This window comes from Leuresthes tenuis, unplaced genomic scaffold (assembly GCF_036924035.1).
Source record: "Leuresthes tenuis unplaced genomic scaffold, fLeuTen1.0.hap1 SCAF_5, whole genome shotgun sequence".
NCBI classification, from domain to species: domain Eukaryota; kingdom Metazoa; phylum Chordata; class Actinopteri; order Atheriniformes; family Atherinopsidae; genus Leuresthes; species Leuresthes tenuis.
Window position 1 is genome coordinate 33,953,084 of NW_027325359.1, and position 20,676 is coordinate 33,973,759.

Here is a 20,676-nt window from a genome sequence, read left to right on the forward strand (position 1 = left end):
TGCCAAGAAAAAAAAAAAGTTGGAAAATTAACACTTTTGTAAGCATTGGTGGTTCAGTGGTAGAATTCTCGCCTGCCACGCGGGAGACCCGGGTCCGATTCCCGGCCAATGCAGGTATACTATGCCGTTCTTATGTTTCACAAACATGAAAGTCGTGATGGATGTGAGGATGGTCAGTGAGTCGTCCCACGGTTTCTCACTTGATACTGGGTTCGTAGATTGCAGAGTCTGTAGACTATTCATTAAGGTAAGAAAAGGTGAAAAAAGTATCAATAACTTTATGTTTTCTAAGCATTTGTATAAACATCTCCCCTAACAGAATATGAGAAAAGGATGGAGAAAATGCCAAGAAAAAAAAAAAATTGGAAAATTAACACTTTTGTGAGCATTGGTGGTTCAGTGGTAGAATTCTCGCCTGCCACACGGGAGACCAGGGTCCGATTCCCGGCCAATGCAGGTATACTATCCCGTTCTTATGTTTCACAAACATGAAAGTCGTGATGGATGTGAGGATGGTCAGTGAGTCGTCCCACGGTTTCTCACTTGATACTGGGTTCGTAGATAGCGTAGTCTTTAGACTATTCATTGAGGTAAGAAAAAGAGATAAGGGGAAAAAACTATCAATAACTTTATGTTTTCTAAGCATTTGTATAAACATCTCCCCTAACAGAAAATGAGAAAAGGATGGAGAAAATGCCAAGAAAAAAAAAATTTGGAAAATTAACACTTTTGTGAGCATTGGTCGTTCAGTGGTAGAATTCTCGCCTGCCACGCGGGAGACCCGGGTCCGATTCCCGGCCAATGCAGGTATACTTTCCCGTTCTTATGTGTCACAAACATAAAAGTCGTGATGGATGTGAGGATGGTCAGTGAGTCGTCCCACGGTTTCTCACTTGATATTGGGTTCGTAGATAGCGTAGTCTGTAGACTATTCATTGAGGTAAGAAAAAGAGATAAGGGGAAAAAAGTATCAATAACTTTATGTTTTCTAAGCATTTGTATAAACATCTCCCCTATAAGAATATGAGAAAAGGATGGAGAAAATGCCAAGAAAAAAAAAAATTGGAAAATTAACACTTTTGTGAGCATTGGTCGTTCAGTGGTAGAATTCTCGCCTGCCACGCGGGAGACCCGGGTCCAATTCCCGGCCAATGCAGGTATACTATCCCGTTCTTATGTGTCACAAACATAAAAGTCGTGATGGATGTGAGGATGGTCAGTGAGTCGTCCCACGGTTTCTCACTTGATATTGGGTTCGTAGATAGCAGAGCAGTAGACTATTCATTAAGGTAAGAAAAAGAGATAAGGGGAAAAAAGTATCAATAACTTTTTGTTTTCTAAGCATTTGTATAAACATCTCCCCTATAAGAATATGAGAAAAGGATGGAGAAAATGCCAAGAAAAAAAAAAATTGGAAAATTAAAACTTTTGTGAGCATTGGTGATTCAGTGGTAGAATTCTCGCCTGCCACGCGGGAGACCCGGGTCTGATTCCCGGCCAATACAGATATACTTTACCGTTCTTATGTGTCACAAACATAAAAGTCGTGATGGATGTGAAGATGGTCAGTGAGTCGTCCCACGGTTTCTCACTTGATACTGGGTTCGTAGATAGCGTAGTCTGTAGACTATTCATTGAGGTAAGAAAAAGAGATAAGGGGAAAAAACTATCAATAACTTTATGTTTTCAAAGCATTTGTATAAACATCTCCCCTAACAGAATATGAGAAAAGGATGGAGAAAGTGCCAAGAAAAAAAAGTTGGAAAATTAACACTATTGTAAGCATTGGTGGTTCAGTGGTAGAATTCTTGCCTGCCATGTGGGGGACAGTGTTTGAATAGTCTGGAGACTATTCAAAAGACAGAAAAAAACATATCAATGACTTCTTGTTTTCTAATCATTTGTACAAACATCTCCCCTAACACAATATGAGAAAAGGATAGAAGAAAAAAAAGTTGGTAAATCCACAATCTTGTAAACATTGGTGGTTCAGTGGTAGAATTCTTGCCTCCCATTTGACAGACCCGGGTCCAGTTCCTGGCCAGTACAGATGTAACTTACTGTTCTTATGTGTCACTGACCTCAAAGTCGTGATGGATGTGAGGATGGTCAGTGAGTCGTCCCACGGTTTCTCACTTGATATTGGGTTCGTAGATAGCAGAGCAGTAGACTATTCATTGAGGTAAGAAAAAGAGATAAGGGGAAAAAACTATCAATAACTTTATGTTTTCTAAGCATTTGTATAAACATCTCCCCTAACAGAAAATGAGAAAAGGATGGAGAAAATGCCAAGAAAAAAAAAATTTGGAAAATTAACACTTTTGTGAGCATTGGTCGTTCAGTGGTAGAATTCTCGCCTGCCACGCGGGAGACCCGGGTCCGATTCCCGGCCAATGCAGGTATACTTTCCCGTTCTTATGTGTCACAAACATAAAAGTCGTGATGGATGTGAGGATGGTCAGTGAGTCGTCCCACGGTTTCTCACTTGATATTGGGTTCGTAGATAGCGTAGTCTGTAGACTATTCATTGAGGTAAGAAAAAGAGATAAGGGGAAAAAAGTATCAATAACTTTATGTTTTCTAAGCATTTGTATAAACATCTCCCCTATAAGAATATGAGAAAAGGATGGAGAAAATGCCAAGAAAAAAAAAAATTGGAAAATTAACACTTTTGTGAGCATTGGTCGTTCAGTGGTAGAATTCTCGCCTGCCACGCGGGAGACCCGGGTCCAATTCCCGGCCAATGCAGGTATACTATCCCGTTCTTATGTGTCACAAACATAAAAGTCGTGATGGATGTGAGGATGGTCAGTGAGTCGTCCCACGGTTTCTCACTTGATATTGGGTTCGTAGATAGCAGAGCAGTAGACTATTCATTAAGGTAAGAAAAAGAGATAAGGGGAAAAAAGTATCAATAACTTTTTGTTTTCTAAGCATTTGTATAAACATCTCCCCTATAAGAATATGAGAAAAGGATGGAGAAAATGCCAAGAAAAAAAAAAATTGGAAAATTAAAACTTTTGTGAGCATTGGTGATTCAGTGGTAGAATTCTCGCCTGCCACGCGGGAGACCCGGGTCTGATTCCCGGCCAATACAGATATACTTTACCGTTCTTATGTGTCACAAACATAAAAGTCGTGATGGATGTGAAGATGGTCAGTGAGTCGTCCCACGGTTTCTCACTTGATACTGGGTTCGTAGATAGCGTAGTCTGTAGACTATTCATTGAGGTAAGAAAAAGAGATAAGGGGAAAAAACTATCAATAACTTTATGTTTTCAAAGCATTTGTATAAACATCTCCCCTAACAGAATATGAGAAAAGGATGGAGAAAGTGCCAAGAAAAAAAAGTTGGAAAATTAACACTATTGTAAGCATTGGTGGTTCAGTGGTAGAATTCTTGCCTGCCATGTGGGGGACAGTGTTTGAATAGTCTGGAGACTATTCAAAAGACAGAAAAAAACATATCAATGACTTCTTGTTTTCTAATCATTTGTACAAACATCTCCCCTAACACAATATGAGAAAAGGATAGAAGAAAAAAAAGTTGGTAAATCCACAATCTTGTAAACATTGGTGGTTCAGTGGTAGAATTCTTGCCTCCCATTTGACAGACCCGGGTCCAGTTCCTGGCCAGTACAGATGTAACTTACTGTTCTTATGTGTCACTGACCTTAAAGTCGTGATGGATGTGAGGATGGTCAGTGAGTCGTCCCACGGTTTCTCACTTGATATTGGGTTCGTAGATAGCAGAGCAGTAGACTATTCATTGAGGTAAGAAAAAGAGATAAGGGGAAAAAACTATCAATAACTTTATGTTTTCTAAGCATTTGTATAAACATCTCCCCTAACAGAAAATGAGAAAAGGATGGAGAAAATGCCAAGAAAAAAAAAATTTGGAAAATTAACACTTTTGTGAGCATTGGTCGTTCAGTGGTAGAATTCTCGCCTGCCACGCGGGAGACCCGGGTCCGATTCCCGGCCAATGCAGGTATACTTTCCCGTTCTTATGTGTCACAAACATAAAAGTCGTGATGGATGTGAGGATGGTCAGTGAGTCGTCCCACGGTTTCTCACTTGATATTGGGTTCGTAGATAGCGTAGTCTGTAGACTATTCATTGAGGTAAGAAAAAGAGATAAGGGGAAAAAAGTATCAATAACTTTATGTTTTCTAAGCATTTGTATAAACATCTCCCCTATAAGAATATGAGAAAAGGATGGAGAAAATGCCAAGAAAAAAAAAAATTGGAAAATTAACACTTTTGTGAGCATTGGTCGTTCAGTGGTAGAATTCTCGCCTGCCACGCGGGAGACCCGGGTCCAATTCCCGGCCAATGCAGGTATACTATCCCGTTCTTATGTGTCACAAACATAAAAGTCGTGATGGATGTGAGGATGGTCAGTGAGTCGTCCCACGGTTTCTCACTTGATATTGGGTTCGTAGATAGCAGAGCAGTAGACTATTCATTAAGGTAAGAAAAAGAGATAAGGGGAAAAAAGTATCAATAACTTTTTGTTTTCTAAGCATTTGTATAAACATCTCCCCTATAAGAATATGAGAAAAGGATGGAGAAAATGCCAAGAAAAAAAAAAATTGGAAAATTAAAACTTTTGTGAGCATTGGTGATTCAGTGGTAGAATTCTCGCCTGCCACGCGGGAGACCCGGGTCTGATTCCCGGCCAATACAGATATACTTTACCGTTCTTATGTGTCACAAACATAAAAGTCGTGATGGATGTGAAGATGGTCAGTGAGTCGTCCCACGGTTTCTCACTTGATACTGGGTTCGTAGATAGCGTAGTCTGTAGACTATTCATTGAGGTAAGAAAAAGAGATAAGGGGAAAAAACTATCAATAACTTTATGTTTTCAAAGCATTTGTATAAACATCTCCCCTAACAGAATATGAGAAAAGGATGGAGAAAGTGCCAAGAAAAAAAAGTTGGAAAATTAACACTATTGTAAGCATTGGTGGTTCAGTGGTAGAATTCTTGCCTGCCATGTGGGGGACAGTGTTTGAATAGTCTGGAGACTATTCAAAAGACAGAAAAAAACATATCAATGACTTCTTGTTTTCTAATCATTTGTACAAACATCTCCCCTAACACAATATGAGAAAAGGATAGAAGAAAAAAAAGTTGGTAAATCCACAATCTTGTAAACATTGGTGGTTCAGTGGTAGAATTCTTGCCTCCCATTTGACAGACCCGGGTCCAGTTCCTGGCCAGTACAGATGTAACTTACTGTTCTTATGTGTCACTGACCTTAAAGTCGTGATGGATGTGAGGATGGTCAGTGAGTCGTCCCACGGTTTCTCACTTGATATTGGGTTCGTAGATAGCAGAGCAGTAGACTATTCATTAAGGTAAGAAAAAGAGAAAAGGTGAAAAAAGTATCAATAACTTTATGTTTTCTAAGCATTTGTACACATCTCCCCTAACTGAATATGAGAAAAGGATGGAGAAGGTGCCAAGAAAAAAAAAAAGTTGGAAAATTAACACTTTTGTAAGCATTGGTGGTTCAGTGGTAGAATTCTCGCCTGCCACGCGGGAGACCCGGGTCCGATTCCCGGCCAATGCAGGTATACTATGCCGTTCTTATGTTTCACAAACATGAAAGTCGTGATGGATGTGAGGATGGTCAGTGAGTCGTCCCACGGTTTCTCACTTGATACTGGGTTCGTAGATTGCAGAGTCTGTAGACTATTCATTAAGGTAAGAAAAAGAGAAAAGGTCAAAAAAGTATCAATAACTTTATGTTTTCTAAGCATTTGTATAAACATCTCCCCTAACAGAATATGAGAAAAGGATGGAGAAAATGCCAAGAAAAAAAAAAAATTGGAAAATTAACACTTTCGTGAGCATTGGTGGTTCAGTGGTAGAATTCTCGCCTGCCTCGCGGGAGACCCGGGTCCGATTCCCGGCCAATGCAGGTATACTATGCCGTTCTTATGTGTCACAAACATAAAAGTCGTGATGGATGTGAGGATGGTCAGTGAGTCGTCCCACGGTTTCTCACTTGATACTGGGTTCGTAGATTGCGGAGTCTGTAGACTACTCATTAAGGTAAGAAAAGGTGAAAAAAGTATCAATAACTTTATGTTTTCTAAGCATTTGTATAAACATCTCCCCTAACAGAATATGAGAAAAGGATGGAGAAAATGCCAAGAAAAAAAAAAAATTGGAAAATTAACACTTTTGTGAGCATTGGTGGTTCAGTGGTAGAATTCTCGCCTGCCACGCGGGAGACCGGGGTCCGATTCCCGGCCAATGCAGGTATACTTTACCGTTCTTATGTGTCACAAACATAAAAGTCGTGATGGATGTGAAGATGGTCAGTGAGTCGTCCCACGGTTTCTCACTTGATACTGGGTTCGTAGATAGCGTAGTCTGTAGACTATTCATTGAGGTAAGAAAAAGAGATAAGGGGAAAAAACTATCAATAACTTTTTGTTTTCAAAGCATTTGTATAAACATCTCCCCTAACAGAATATGAGAAAAGGATGGAGAAAGTGCCAAGAAAAAAAAGTTGGAAAATTAACACTTTTGTAAGCATTGGTGGTTCAGTGGTAGAATTCTCGCCTGCCACGCGGGAGACCCGGGTCCGATTCCCGGCCAATGCAGGTATACTATGCCGTTCTTATGTTTCACAAACATGAAAGTCGTGATGGATGTGAGGATGGTCAGTGAGTCGTCCCACGGTTTCTCACTTGATACTGGGTTCGTAGATTGCAGAGTCTGTAGACTATTCATTAAGGTAAGAAAAAGAGAAAAGGTCAAAAAAGTATCAATAACTTTATGTTTTCTAAGCATTTGTATAAACATCTCCCCTAACAGAATATGAGAAAAGGATGGAGAAAATGCCAAGAAAAAAAAAAAATTGGAAAATTAACACTTTCGTGAGCATTGGTGGTTCAGTGGTAGAATTCTCGCCTGCCGCGCGGGAGACCCGGGTCCGATTCCCGGCCAATGCAGGTATACTATGCCGTTCTTATGTGTCACAAACATAAAAGTCGTGATGGATGTGAGGATGGTCAGTGAGTCGTCCCACGGTTTCTCACTTGATACTGGGTTCGTAGATTGCGGAGTCTGTAGACTACTCATTAAGGTAAGAAAAGGTGAAAAAAGTATCAATAACTTTATGTTTTCTAAGCATTTGTATAAACATCTCCCCTAACAGAATATGAGAAAAGGATGGAGAAAATGCCAAGAAAAAAAAAAAATTGGAAAATTAACACTTTTGTGAGCATTGGTGGTTCAGTGGTAGAATTCTCGCCTGCCACGCGGGAGACCAGCGTCCGATTCCCGGCCAATGCAGGTATACTATCCCGTTCTTATGTTTCACAAACATGAAAGTCGTGATGGATGTGAGGATGGTCAGTGAGTCGTCCCACGGTTTCTCACTTGATACTGGGTTCGTAGATAGCGTAGTCTTTAGACTATTCATTGAGGTAAGAAAAAGAGATAAGGGGAAAAAACTATCAATAACTTTATGTTTTCTAAGCATTTGTATAAACATCTCCCCTAACAGAAAATGAGAAAAGGATGGAGAAAATGCCAAGAAAAAAAAAATTTGGAAAATTAACACTTTTGTGAGCATTGGTCGTTCAGTGGTAGAATTCTCGCCTGCCACGCGGGAGACCCGGGTCCGATTCCCGGCCAATGCAGGTATACTTTCCCGTTCTTATGTGTCACAAACATAAAAGTCGTGATGGATGTGAGGATGGTCAGTGAGTCGTCCCACGGTTTCTCACTTGATATTGGGTTCGTAGATAGCGTAGTCTGTAGACTATTCATTGAGGTAAGAAAAAGAGATAAGGGGAAAAAACTATCAATAACTTTTTGTTTTCAAAGCATTTGTATAAACATCTCCCCTAACAGAATATGAGAAAAGGATGGAGAAAGTGCCAAGAAAAAAAAGTTGGAAAATTAACACTATTGTAAGCATTGGTGGTTCAGTGGTAGAATTCTTGCCTGCCATGTGGGGGACAGTGTTTGAATAGTCTGGAGACTATTCAAAAGACAGAAAAAAACATATCAATGACTTCTTGTTTTCTAATCATTTGTACAAACATCTCCCCTAACACAATATGAGAAAAGGATAGAAGAAAAAAAAGTTGGTAAATCCACAATCTTGTAAACATTGGTGGTTCAGTGGTAGAATTCTTGCCTCCCATTTGACAGACCCGGGTCCAGTTCCTGGCCAGTACAGATGTAACTTACTGTTCTTATGTGTCACTGACCTTAAAGTCGTGATGGATGTGAGGATGGTCAGTGAGTCGTCCCACGGTTTCTCACTTGATATTGGGTTCGTAGATAGCAGAGCAGTAGACTATTCATTAAGGTAAGAAAAAGAGAAAAGGTGAAAAAAGTATCAATAACTTTATGTTTTCTAAGCATTTGTATACACATCTCCCCTAACAGAATATGAGAAAAGGATGGAGAAGGGGCCAAGAAAAAAAAAAAGTTGGAAAATTAACACTTTTGTAAGCATTGGTGGTTCAGTGGTAGAATTCTCGCCTGCCACGCGGGAGACCCGGGTCCGATTCCCGGCCAATGCAGGTATACTATGCCGTTCTTATGTTTCACAAACATGAAAGTCGTGATGGATGTGAGGATGGTCAGTGAGTCGTCCCACGGTTTCTCACTTGATACTGGGTTCGTAGATTGCAGAGTCTGTAGACTATTCATTAAGGTAAGAAAAGGTGAAAAAAGTATCAATAACTTTATGTTTTCTAAGCATTTGTATAAACATCTCCCCTAACAGAATATGAGAAAAGGATGGAGAAAATGCCAAGAAAAAAAAAAAATTGGAAAATTAACACTTTTGTGAGCATTGGTGGTTCAGTGGTAGAATTCTCGCCTGCCACACGGGAGACCAGGGTCCGATTCCCGGCCAATGCAGGTATACTATCCCGTTCTTATGTTTCACAAACATGAAAGTCGTGATGGATGTGAGGATGGTCAGTGAGTCGTCCCACGGTTTCTCACTTGATACTGGGTTCGTAGATAGCGTAGTCTTTAGACTATTCATTGAGGTAAGAAAAAGAGATAAGGGGAAAAAACTATCAATAACTTTATGTTTTCTAAGCATTTGTATAAACATCTCCCCTAACAGAAAATGAGAAAAGGATGGAGAAAATGCCAAGAAAAAAAAAATTTGGAAAATGAACACTTTTGTGAGCATTGGTCGTTCAGTGGTAGAATTCTCGCCTGCCACGCGGGAGACCCGGGTCCGATTCCCGGCCAATGCAGGTATACTTTCCCGTTCTTATGTGTCACAAACATAAAAGTCGTGATGGATGTGAGGATGGTCAGTGAGTCGTCCCACGGTTTCTCACTTGATATTGGGTTCGTAGATAGCGTAGTCTGTAGACTATTCATTGAGGTAAGAAAAAGAGATAAGGGGAAAAAAGTATCAATAACTTTATGTTTTCTAAGCATTTGTATAAACATCTCCCCTATAAGAATATGAGAAAAGGATGGAGAAAATGCCAAGAAAAAAAAAAATTGGAAAATTAACACTTTTGTGAGCATTGGTGGTTCAGTGGTAGAATTCTCGCCTGCCACGCGGGAGACCCGGGTCCGATTCCCGGCCAATGCAGGTATACTATGCCGTTCTTATGTGTCACAAACATAAAAGTCGTGATGGATGTGAGGATGGTCAGTGAGTCGTCCCACGGTTTCTCACTTGATACTGGGTTCGTAGATTGCGGAGTCTGTAGACTACTCATTAAGGTAAGAAAAGGTGAAAAAAGTATCAATAACTTTATGTTTTCTAAGCATTTGTATAAACATCTCCCCTAACAGAATATGAGAAAAGGATGGAGAAAATGCCAAGAAAAAAAAAAAATTGGAAAATTAACACTTTTGTGAGCATTGGTGGTTCAGTGGTAGAATTCTCGCCTGCCACGCGGGAGACCAGTGTCCGATTCCCGGCCAATGCAGGTATACTATCCCGTTCTTATGTTTCACAAACATGAAAGTCGTGATGGATGTGAGGATGGTCAGTGAGTCGTCCCACGGTTTCTCACTTGATACTGGGTTCGTAGATAGCGTAGTCTTTAGACTATTCATTGAGGTAAGAAAAAGAGATAAGGGGAAAAAACTATCAATAACTTTATGTTTTCTAAGCATTTGTATAAACATCTCCCCTAACAGAAAATGAGAAAAGGATGGAGAAAATGCCAAGAAAAAAAAAATTTGGAAAATTAACACTTTTGTGAGCATTGGTCGTTCAGTGGTAGAATTCTCGCCTGCCACGCGGGAGACCCGGGTCCGATTCCCGGCCAATGCAGGTATACTTTCCCGTTCTTATGTGTCACAAACATAAAAGTCGTGATGGATGTGAGGATGGTCAGTGAGTCGTCCCACGGTTTCTCACTTGATATTGGGTTCGTAGATAGCGTAGTCTGTAGACTATTCATTGAGGTAAGAAAAAGAGATAAGGGGAAAAAACTATCAATAACTTTTTGTTTTCAAAGCATTTGTATAAACATCTCCCCTAACAGAATATGAGAAAAGGATGGAGAAAGTGCCAAGAAAAAAAAGTTGGAAAATTAACACTATTGTAAGCATTGGTGGTTCAGTGGTAGAATTCTTGCCTGCCATGTGGGGGACAGTGTTTGAATAGTCTGGAGACTATTCAAAAGACAGAAAAAAACATATCAATGACTTCTTGTTTTCTAATCATTTGTACAAACATCTCCCCTAACACAATATGAGAAAAGGATAGAAGAAAAAAAAGTTGGTAAATCCACAATCTTGTAAACATTGGTGGTTCAGTGGTAGAATTCTTGCCTCCCATTTGACAGACCCGGGTCCAGTTCCTGGCCAGTACAGATGTAACTTACTGTTCTTATGTGTCACTGACCTTAAAGTCGTGATGGATGTGAGGATGGTCAGTGAGTCGTCCCACGGTTTCTCACTTGATATTGGGTTCGTAGATAGCAGAGCAGTAGACTATTCATTAAGGTAAGAAAAAGAGAAAAGGTGAAAAAAGTATCAATAACTTTATGTTTTCTAAGCATTTGTATACACATCTCCCCTAACAGAATATGAGAAAAGGATGGAGAAGGTGCCAAGAAAAAAAAAAAGTTGGAAAATTAACACTTTTGTAAGCATTGGTGGTTCAGTGGTAGAATTCTCGCCTGCCACGCGGGAGACCCGGGTCCGATTCCCGGCCAATGCAGGTATACTATGCCGTTCTTATGTTTCACAAACATGAAAGTCGTGATGGATGTGAGGATGGTCAGTGAGTCGTCCCACGGTTTCTCACTTGATACTGGGTTCGTAGATTGCAGAGTCTGTAGACTATTCATTAAGGTAAGAAAAGGTGAAAAAAGTATCAATAACTTTATGTTTTCTAAGCATTTGTATAAACATCTCCCCTAACAGAATATGAGAAAAGGATGGAGAAAATGCCAAGAAAAAAAAAAAATTGGAAAATTAACACTTTTGTGAGCATTGGTGGTTCAGTGGTAGAATTCTCGCCTGCCACACGGGAGACCAGGGTCCGATTCCCGGCCAATGCAGGTATACTATCCCGTTCTTATGTTTCACAAACATGAAAGTCGTGATGGATGTGAGGATGGTCAGTGAGTCGTCCCACGGTTTCTCACTTGATACTGGGTTCGTAGATAGCGTAGTCTTTAGACTATTCATTGAGGTAAGAAAAAGAGATAAGGGGAAAAAACTATCAATAACTTTATGTTTTCTAAGCATTTGTATAAACATCTCCCCTAACAGAAAATGAGAAAAGGATGGAGAAAATGCCAAGAAAAAAAAAATTTGGAAAATGAACACTTTTGTGAGCATTGGTCGTTCAGTGGTAGAATTCTCGCCTGCCACGCGGGAGACCCGGGTCCGATTCCCGGCCAATGCAGGTATACTTTCCCGTTCTTATGTGTCACAAACATAAAAGTCGTGATGGATGTGAGGATGGTCAGTGAGTCGTCCCACGGTTTCTCACTTGATATTGGGTTCGTAGATAGCGTAGTCTGTAGACTATTCATTGAGGTAAGAAAAAGAGATAAGGGGAAAAAAGTATCAATAACTTTATGTTTTCTAAGCATTTGTATAAACATCTCCCCTATAAGAATATGAGAAAAGGATGGAGAAAATGCCAAGAAAAAAAAAAATTGGAAAATTAACACTTTTGTGAGCATTGGTCGTTCAGTGGTAGAATTCTCGCCTGCCACGCGGGAGACCCGGGTCCAATTCCCGGCCAATGCAGGTATACTATCCCGTTCTTATGTGTCACAAACATAAAAGTCGTGATGGATGTGAGGATGGTCAGTGAGTCGTCCCACGGTTTCTCACTTGATATTGGGTTCGTAGATAGCAGAGCAGTAGACTATTCATTAAGGTAAGAAAAAGAGATAAGGGGAAAAAAGTATCAATAACTTTTTGTTTTCTAAGCATTTGTATAAACATCTCCCCTATAAGAATATGAGAAAAGGATGGAGAAAATGCCAAGAAAAAAAAAAATTGGAAAATTAAAACTTTTGTGAGCATTGGTGATTCAGTGGTAGAATTCTCGCCTGCCACGCGGGAGACCCGGGTCTGATTCCCGGCCAATACAGATATACTTTACCGTTCTTATGTGTCACAAACATAAAAGTCGTGATGGATGTGAAGATGGTCAGTGAGTCGTCCCACGGTTTCTCACTTGATACTGGGTTCGTAGATAGCGTAGTCTGTAGACTATTCATTGAGGTAAGAAAAAGAGATAAGGGGAAAAAACTATCAATAACTTTATGTTTTCAAAGCATTTGTATAAACATCTCCCCTAACAGAATATGAGAAAAGGATGGAGAAAGTGCCAAGAAAAAAAAGTTGGAAAATTAACACTATTGTAAGCATTGGTGGTTCAGTGGTAGAATTCTTGCCTGCCATGTGGGGGACAGTGTTTGAATAGTCTGGAGACTATTCAAAAGACAGAAAAAAACATATCAATGACTTCTTGTTTTCTAATCATTTGTACAAACATCTCCCCTAACACAATATGAGAAAAGGATAGAAGAAAAAAAAGTTGGTAAATCCACAATCTTGTAAACATTGGTGGTTCAGTGGTAGAATTCTTGCCTCCCATTTGACAGACCCGGGTCCAGTTCCTGGCCAGTACAGATGTAACTTACTGTTCTTATGTGTCACTGACCTTAAAGTCGTGATGGATGTGAGGATGGTCAGTGAGTCGTCCCACGGTTTCTCACTTGATATTGGGTTCGTAGATAGCAGAGCAGTAGACTATTCATTAAGGTAAGAAAAAGAGAAAAGGTGAAAAAAGTATCAATAACTTTATGTTTTCTAAGCATTTGTATACACATCTCCCCTAACAGAATATGAGAAAAGGATGGAGAAGGTGCCAAGAAAAAAAAAAAGTTGGAAAATTAACACTTTTGTAAGCATTGGTGGTTCAGTGGTAGAATTCTCGCCTGCCACGCGGGAGACCCGGGTCCGATTCCCGGCCAATGCAGGTATACTATGCCGTTCTTATGTTTCACAAACATGAAAGTCGTGATGGATGTGAGGATGGTCAGTGAGTCGTCCCACGGTTTCTCACTTGATACTGGGTTCGTAGATTGCAGAGTCTGTAGACTATTCATTAAGGTAAGAAAAAGAGAAAAGGTCAAAAAAGTATCAATAACTTTATGTTTTCTAAGCATTTGTATAAACATCTCCCCTAACAGAATATGAGAAAAGGATGGAGAAAATGCCAAGAAAAAAAAAAATTGGAAAATTAACACTTTCGTGAGCATTGGTGGTTCAGTGGTAGAATTCTCGCCTGCCTCGCGGGAGACCCGGGTCCGATTCCCGGCCAATGCAGGTATACTATGCCGTTCTTATGTGTCACAAACATAAAAGTCGTGATGGATGTGAGGATGGTCAGTGAGTCGTCCCACGGTTTCTCACTTGATACTGGGTTCGTAGATTGCGGAGTCTGTAGACTACTCATTAAGGTAAGAAAAGGTGAAAAAAGTATCAATAACTTTATGTTTTCTAAGCATTTGTATAAACATCTCCCCTAACAGAATATGAGAAAAGGATGGAGAAAATGCCAAGAAAAAAAAAAAATTGGAAAATTAACACTTTTGTGAGCATTGGTGGTTCAGTGGTAGAATTCTCGCCTGCCACGCGGGAGACCGGGGTCCGATTCCCGGCCAATGCAGGTATACTATCCCGTTCTTATGTTTCACAAACATGAAAGTCGTGATGGATGTGAGGATGGTCAGTGAGTCGTCCCACGGTTTCTCACTTGATATTGGGTTCGTAGATAGCAGAGCAGTAGACTATTCATTAAGGTAAGAAAAAGAGATAAGGGGAAAAAAGTATCAATAACTTTTTGTTTTCTAAGCATTTGTATAAACATCTCCCCTATAAGAATATGAGAAAAGGATGGAGAAAATGCCAAGAAAAAAAAAAATTGGAAAATTAACACTTTTGTGAGAATTGGTGATTCAGTGGTAGAATTCTCGCCTGCCACGCGGGAGACCCGGGTCCGATTCCCGGCCAATGCAGGTATACTTTCCCGTTCTTATGTGTCACAAACATAAAAGTCGTGATGGATGTGAGGATGGTCAGTGAGTCGTCCCACGGTTTCTCACTTGATATTGGGTTCGTAGATAGCAGAGCAGTAGACTATTCATTAAGGTAAGAAAAAGAGATAAGGGGAAAAAAGTATCAATAACTTTTTGTTTTCTAAGCATTTGTATAAACATCTCCCCTATAAGAATATGAGAAAAGGATGGAGAAAATGCCAAGAAAAAAAAAAAATTGGAAAATTAACACTTTTGTGAGCATTGGTGGTTCAGTGGTAGAATTCTCGCCTGCCACGCGGGAGACCAGGGTCTGATTCCCGGCCAATGCAGGTATACTATCCCGTTCTTATGTTTCACAAACATGAAAGTCGTGATGGATGTGAGGATGGTCAGTGAGTCGTCCCACGGTTTCTCACTTGATACTGGGTTCGTAGATAGCGTAATCTTTAGACTATTCATTGAGGTAAGAAAAAGAGATAAGGGGAAAAAACTATCAATAACTTTATGTTTTCTAAGCATTTGTATAAACATCTCCCCTAACAGAAAATGAGAAAAGGATGGAGAAAATGCCAAGAAAAAAAAAATTTTGAAAATTAACACTTTTGTGAGCATTGGTCGTTCAGTGGTAGAATTCTCGCCTGCCACGCGGGAGACCCGGGTCCGATTCCCGGCCAATGCAGGTATACTTTCCCGTTCTTATGTGTCACAAACATAAAAGTCGTGATGGATGTGAGGATGGTCAGTGAGTCGTCCCACGGTTTCTCACTTGATATTGGGTTCGTAGATAGCAGAGCAGTAGACTATTCATTAAGGTAAGAAAAAGAGATAAGGGGAAAAAAGTATCAATAACTTTTTGTTTTCTAAGCATTTGTATAAACATCTCCCCTATAAGAATATGAGAAAAGGATGGAGAAAATGCCAAGAAAAAAAAAAAATTGGAAAATTAACACTTTTGTGAGCATTGGTGGTTCAGTGGTAGAATTCTCGCCTGCCACGCGGGAGACCAGGGTCTGATTCCCGGCCAATGCAGGTATACTATCCCGTTCTTATGTTTCACAAACATGAAAGTCGTGATGGATGTGAGGATGGTCAGTGAGTCGTCCCACGGTTTCTCACTTGATACTGGGTTCGTAGATAGCGTAGTCTTTAGACTATTCATTGAGGTAAGAAAAAGAGATAAGGGGAAAAAACTATCAATAACTTTATGTTTTCTAAGCATTTGTATAAACATCTCCCCTAACAGAAAATGAGAAAAGGATGGAGAAAATGCCAAGAAAAAAAAAATTTTGAAAATTAACACTTTTGTGAGCATTGGTCGTTCAGTGGTAGAATTCTCGCCTGCCACGCGGGAGACCCGGGTCCGATTCCCGGCCAATGCAGGTATACTTTCCCGTTCTTATGTGTCACAAACATAAAAGTCGTGATGGATGTGAGGATGGTCAGTGAGTCGTCCCACGGTTTCTCACTTGATATTGGGTTCGTAGATAGCGTAGTCTGTAGACTATTCATTGAGGTAAGAAAAAGAGATAAGGGGAAAAAACTATCAATAACTTTTTGTTTTCAAAGCATTTGTATAAACATCTCCCCTAACAGAATATGAGAAAAGGATGGAGAAAGTGCCAAGAAAAAAAAGTTGGAAAATTAACACTATTGTAAGCATTGGTGGTTCAGTGGTAGAATTCTTGCCTGCCATGTGGGGGACAGTGTTTGAATAGTCTGGAGACTATTCAAAAGACAGAAAAAAACATATCAATGACTTCTTGTTTTCTAATCATTTGTACAAACATCTCCCCTAACACAATATGAGAAAAGGATAGAAGAAAAAAAAGTTGGTAAATCCACAATCTTGTAAACATTGGTGGTTCAGTGGTAGAATTCTTGCCTCCCATTTGACAGACCCGGGTCCAGTTCCTGGCCAGTACAGATGTAACTTACTGTTCTTATGTGTCACTGACCTTAAAGTCGTGATGGATGTGAGGATGGTCAGTGAGTCGTCCCACGGTTTCTCACTTGATATTGGGTTCGTAGATAGCAGAGCAGTAGACTATTCATTAAGGTAAGAAAAAGAGAAAAGGTGAAAAAAGTATCAATAACTTTATGTTTTCTAAGCATTTGTATACACATCTCCCCTAACAGAATATGAGAAAAGGATGGAGAAGGTGCCAAGAAAAAAAAAAAGTTGGAAAATTAACACTTTTGTAAGCATTGGTGGTTCAGTGGTAGAATTCTCGCCTGCCACGCGGGAGACCCGGGTCCGATTCCCGGCCAATGCAGGTATACTATGCCGTTCTTATGTTTCACAAACATGAAAGTCGTGATGGATGTGAGGATGGTCAGTGAGTCGTCCCACGGTTTCTCACTTGATACTGGGTTCGTAGATTGCAGAGTCTGTAGACTATTCATTAAGGTAAGAAAAGGTGAAAAAAGTATCAATAACTTTATGTTTTCTAAGCATTTGTATAAACATCTCCCCTAACAGAATATGAGAAAAGGATGGAGAAAATGCCAAGAAAAAAAAAAAATTGGAAAATTAACACTTTTGTGAGCATTGGTGGTTCAGTGGTAGAATTCTCGCCTGCCACACGGGAGACCAGGGTCCGATTCCCGGCCAATGCAGGTATACTATCCCGTTCTTATGTTTCACAAACATGAAAGTCGTGATGGATGTGAGGATGGTCAGTGAGTCGTCCCACGGTTTCTCACTTGATACTGGGTTCGTAGATAGCGTAGTCTTTAGACTATTCATTGAGGTAAGAAAAAGAGATAAGGGGAAAAAACTATCAATAACTTTATGTTTTCTAAGCATTTGTATAAACATCTCCCCTAACAGAAAATGAGAAAAGGATGGAGAAAATGCCAAGAAAAAAAAAATTTGGAAAATTAACACTTTTGTGAGCATTGGTCGTTCAGTGGTAGAATTCTCGCCTGCCACGCGGGAGACCCGGGTCCGATTCCCGGCCAATGCAGGTATACTTTCCCGTTCTTATGTGTCACAAACATAAAAGTCGTGATGGATGTGAGGATGGTCAGTGAGTCGTCCCACGGTTTCTCACTTGATATTGGGTTCGTAGATAGCGTAGTCTGTAGACTATTCATTGAGGTAAGAAAAAGAGATAAGGGGAAAAAAGTATCAATAACTTTATGTTTTCTAAGCATTTGTATAAACATCTCCCCTATAAGAATATGAGAAAAGGATGGAGAAAATGCCAAGAAAAAAAAAAATTGGAAAATTAACACTTTTGTGAGCATTGGTCGTTCAGTGGTAGAATTCTCGCCTGCCACGCGGGAGACCCGGGTCCAATTCCCGGCCAATGCAGGTATACTATCCCGTTCTTATGTGTCACAAACATAAAAGTCGTGATGGATGTGAGGATGGTCAGTGAGTCGTCCCACGGTTTCTCACTTGATATTGGGTTCGTAGATAGCAGAGCAGTAGACTATTCATTAAGGTAAGAAAAAGAGATAAGGGGAAAAAAGTATCAATAACTTTTTGTTTTCTAAGCATTTGTATAAACATCTCCCCTATAAGAATATGAGAAAAGGATGGAGAAAATGCCAAGAAAAAAAAAATTGGAAAATTAAAACTTTTGTGAGCATTGGTGATTCAGTGGTAGAATTCTCGCCTGCCACGCGGGAGACCCGGGTCTGATTCCCGGCCAATACAGATATACTTTACCGTTCTTATGTGTCACAAACATAAAAGTCGTGATGGATGTGAAGATGGTCAGTGAGTCGTCCCACGGTTTCTCACTTGATACTGGGTTCGTAGATAGCGTAGTCTGTAGACTATTCATTGAGGTAAGAAAAAGAGATAAGGGGAAAAAAGTATCAATAACTTTTTGTTTTCAAAGCATTTGTATAAACATCTCCCCTAACAGAATATGAGAAAAGGATGGAGAAAGTGCCAAGAAAAAAAAGTTGGAAAATTAACACTATTGTAAGCATTGGTGGTTCAGTGGTAGAATTCTTGCCTGCCATGTGGGGGACAGTGTTTGAATAGTCTGGAGACTATTCAAAAGACAGAAAAAAACATATCAATGACTTCTTGTTTTCTAATCATTTGTACAAACATCTCCCCTAACACAATATGAGAAAAGGATAGAAGAAAAAAAAGTTGGTAAATCCACAATCTTGTAAACATTGGTGGTTCAGTGGTAGAATTCTTGCCTCCCATTTGACAGACCCGGGTCCAGTTCCTGGCCAGTACAGATGTAACTTACTGTTCTTATGTGTCACTGACCTTAAAGTCGTGATGGATGTGAGGATGGTCAGTGAGTCGTCCCACGGTTTCTCACTTGATATTGGGTTCGTAGATAGCAGAGCAGTAGACTATTCATTAAGGTAAGAAAAAGAGAAAAGGTGAAAAAAGTATCAATAACTTTATGTTTTCTAAGCATTTGTATACACATCTCCCCTAACAGAATATGAGAAAAGGATGGAGAAGGTGCCAAGAAAAAAAAAAAGTTGGAAAATTAACACTTTTGTAAGCATTGGTGGTTCAGTGGTAGAATTCTCGCCTGCCACGCGGGAGACCCGGGTCCGATTCCCGGCCAATGCAGGTATACTATGCCGCTCTTATGTTTCACAAACATGAAAGTCGTGATGGATGTGAGGATGGTCAGTGAGTCGTCCCACGGTTTCTCACTTGATACTGGGTTCGTAGATTGCAGAGTCTGTAGACTATTCATTAAGGTAAGAAAAAGAGAAAAGGTCAAAAAAGTATCAATAACTTTATGTTTTCTAAGCATTTGTATAAACATCTCCCCTAACAGAATATGAGAAAAGGATGGAGAAAATGCCAAGAAAAAAAAAAAATTGGAAAATTAACACTTTCGTGAGCATTGGTGGTTCAGTGGTAGAATTCTCGCCTGCCTCGCGGGAGACCCGGGTCCGATTCCCGGCCAATGCAGGTATACTATGCCGTTCTTATGTTTCACAAACATGAAAGTCGTGATGGATGTGAGGATGGTCAGTGAGTCGTCCCACGGTTTCTCACTTGATACTGGGTTCGTAGATTGCAGAGTCTGTAGACTATTCATTAAGGTAAGAAAAGGTGAAAAAAGTATCAATAACTTTATGTTTTCTAAGCATTTGTATAAACATCTCCCCTAACAGAATATGAGAAAAGGATGGAGAAAATGGCAAGAAAAAAAAAAAATTGGAAAATTAACACTTTTGTGAGCATTGGTGGTTCAGTGGTAGAATTCTCGCCTGCCACACGGGAGACCAGGGTCCGATTCCCGGCCAATGCAGGTATACTATCCCGTTCTTATGTTTCACAAACATGAAAGTCGTGATGGATGTGAGGATGGTCAGTGAGTCGTCCCACGGTTTCTCACTTGATACTGGGTTCGTAGATAGCGTAGTCTTTAGACTATTCATTGAGGTAAGAAAAAGAGATAAGGGGAAAAAACTATCAATAACTTTATGTTTTCTAAGCATTTGTATAAACATCTCCCCTAACAGAAAATGAGAAAAGGATGGAGAAAATGCCAAGAAAAAAAAAATTTGGAAAATTAACACTTTTGTGAGCATTGGTCGTTCAGTGGTAGAATTCTCGCCTGCCACGCGGGAGACCCGGGTCCGATTCCCGGCCAATGCAGGTATACTTTCCCGTTCTTATGTGTCACAAACATAAAAGTCGTGATGGATGTGAGGATGGTCAGTGAGTCGTCCCACGGTTTCTCACTTGATATTGGGTTCGTAGATAGCGTAGTCTGTAGACTATTCATTGAGGTAAGAAAAAGAGATAAGGGGAAAAAAGTATCAATAACTTTATGTTTTCTAAGCATTTGTATAAACATCTCCCCTATAAGAATATGAGAAAAGGATGGAGAAAATGCCAAGAAAAAAAAAAATTGGAAAATTAACACTTTTGTGAGCATTGGTCGTTCAGTGGTAGAATTCTCGCCTGCCACGCGGGAGACCCGGGTCCGATTCCCGGCCAATGCAGGTATACTTTCCCGTTCTTATGTGTCACAAACATAAAAGTCGTGATGGATGTGAGGATGGTCAGTGAGTCGTCCCACGGTTTCTCACTTGATATTGGGTTCGTAGATAGCAGAGCAGTAGACTATTCATTAAGGTAAGAAAAAGAGATAAGGGGAAAAAAGTATCAATAACTTTTTGTTTTCTA

General features: G+C 40.0%; 10 non-coding genes across 10 annotated transcripts; all 10 read left to right on the plus strand.

The window, feature by feature from the left end:
• Nucleotides 1–42: 42 nt before the first annotated feature.
• trnag-gcc (transfer RNA glycine (anticodon GCC)) lies at nt 43–113 on the plus strand. Its single transcript has one exon. It is a non-coding gene; the product is annotated as a tRNA-Gly (tRNA).
• A 5,397-nt stretch (nt 114–5,510) lies between these two features.
• Nucleotides 5,511–5,581, plus strand: trnag-gcc (transfer RNA glycine (anticodon GCC)). Its single transcript has one exon. It is a non-coding gene; the product is annotated as a tRNA-Gly (tRNA).
• Nucleotides 5,582–6,552: 971 nt separating this feature from the next.
• On the plus strand, nt 6,553–6,623 carry trnag-gcc (transfer RNA glycine (anticodon GCC)). Its single transcript has one exon. It is a non-coding gene; the product is annotated as a tRNA-Gly (tRNA).
• A 280-nt stretch (nt 6,624–6,903) lies between these two features.
• On the plus strand, nt 6,904–6,974 carry trnag-gcc (transfer RNA glycine (anticodon GCC)). Its single transcript has one exon. It is a non-coding gene; the product is annotated as a tRNA-Gly (tRNA).
• A 1,516-nt stretch (nt 6,975–8,490) lies between these two features.
• Nucleotides 8,491–8,561, plus strand: trnag-gcc (transfer RNA glycine (anticodon GCC)). Its single transcript has one exon. It is a non-coding gene; the product is annotated as a tRNA-Gly (tRNA).
• Nucleotides 8,562–9,533: 972 nt separating this feature from the next.
• Nucleotides 9,534–9,604, plus strand: trnag-gcc (transfer RNA glycine (anticodon GCC)). Its single transcript has one exon. It is a non-coding gene; the product is annotated as a tRNA-Gly (tRNA).
• A 1,516-nt stretch (nt 9,605–11,120) lies between these two features.
• On the plus strand, nt 11,121–11,191 carry trnag-gcc (transfer RNA glycine (anticodon GCC)). Its single transcript has one exon. It is a non-coding gene; the product is annotated as a tRNA-Gly (tRNA).
• A 2,215-nt stretch (nt 11,192–13,406) lies between these two features.
• Nucleotides 13,407–13,477, plus strand: trnag-gcc (transfer RNA glycine (anticodon GCC)). The gene has a single exon. It is a non-coding gene; the product is annotated as a tRNA-Gly (tRNA).
• Nucleotides 13,478–16,742: 3,265 nt separating this feature from the next.
• Nucleotides 16,743–16,813, plus strand: trnag-gcc (transfer RNA glycine (anticodon GCC)). Its single transcript has one exon. It is a non-coding gene; the product is annotated as a tRNA-Gly (tRNA).
• A 2,214-nt stretch (nt 16,814–19,027) lies between these two features.
• Nucleotides 19,028–19,098, plus strand: trnag-gcc (transfer RNA glycine (anticodon GCC)). The gene has a single exon. It is a non-coding gene; the product is annotated as a tRNA-Gly (tRNA).
• Nucleotides 19,099–20,676: the final 1,578 nt, after the last annotated feature.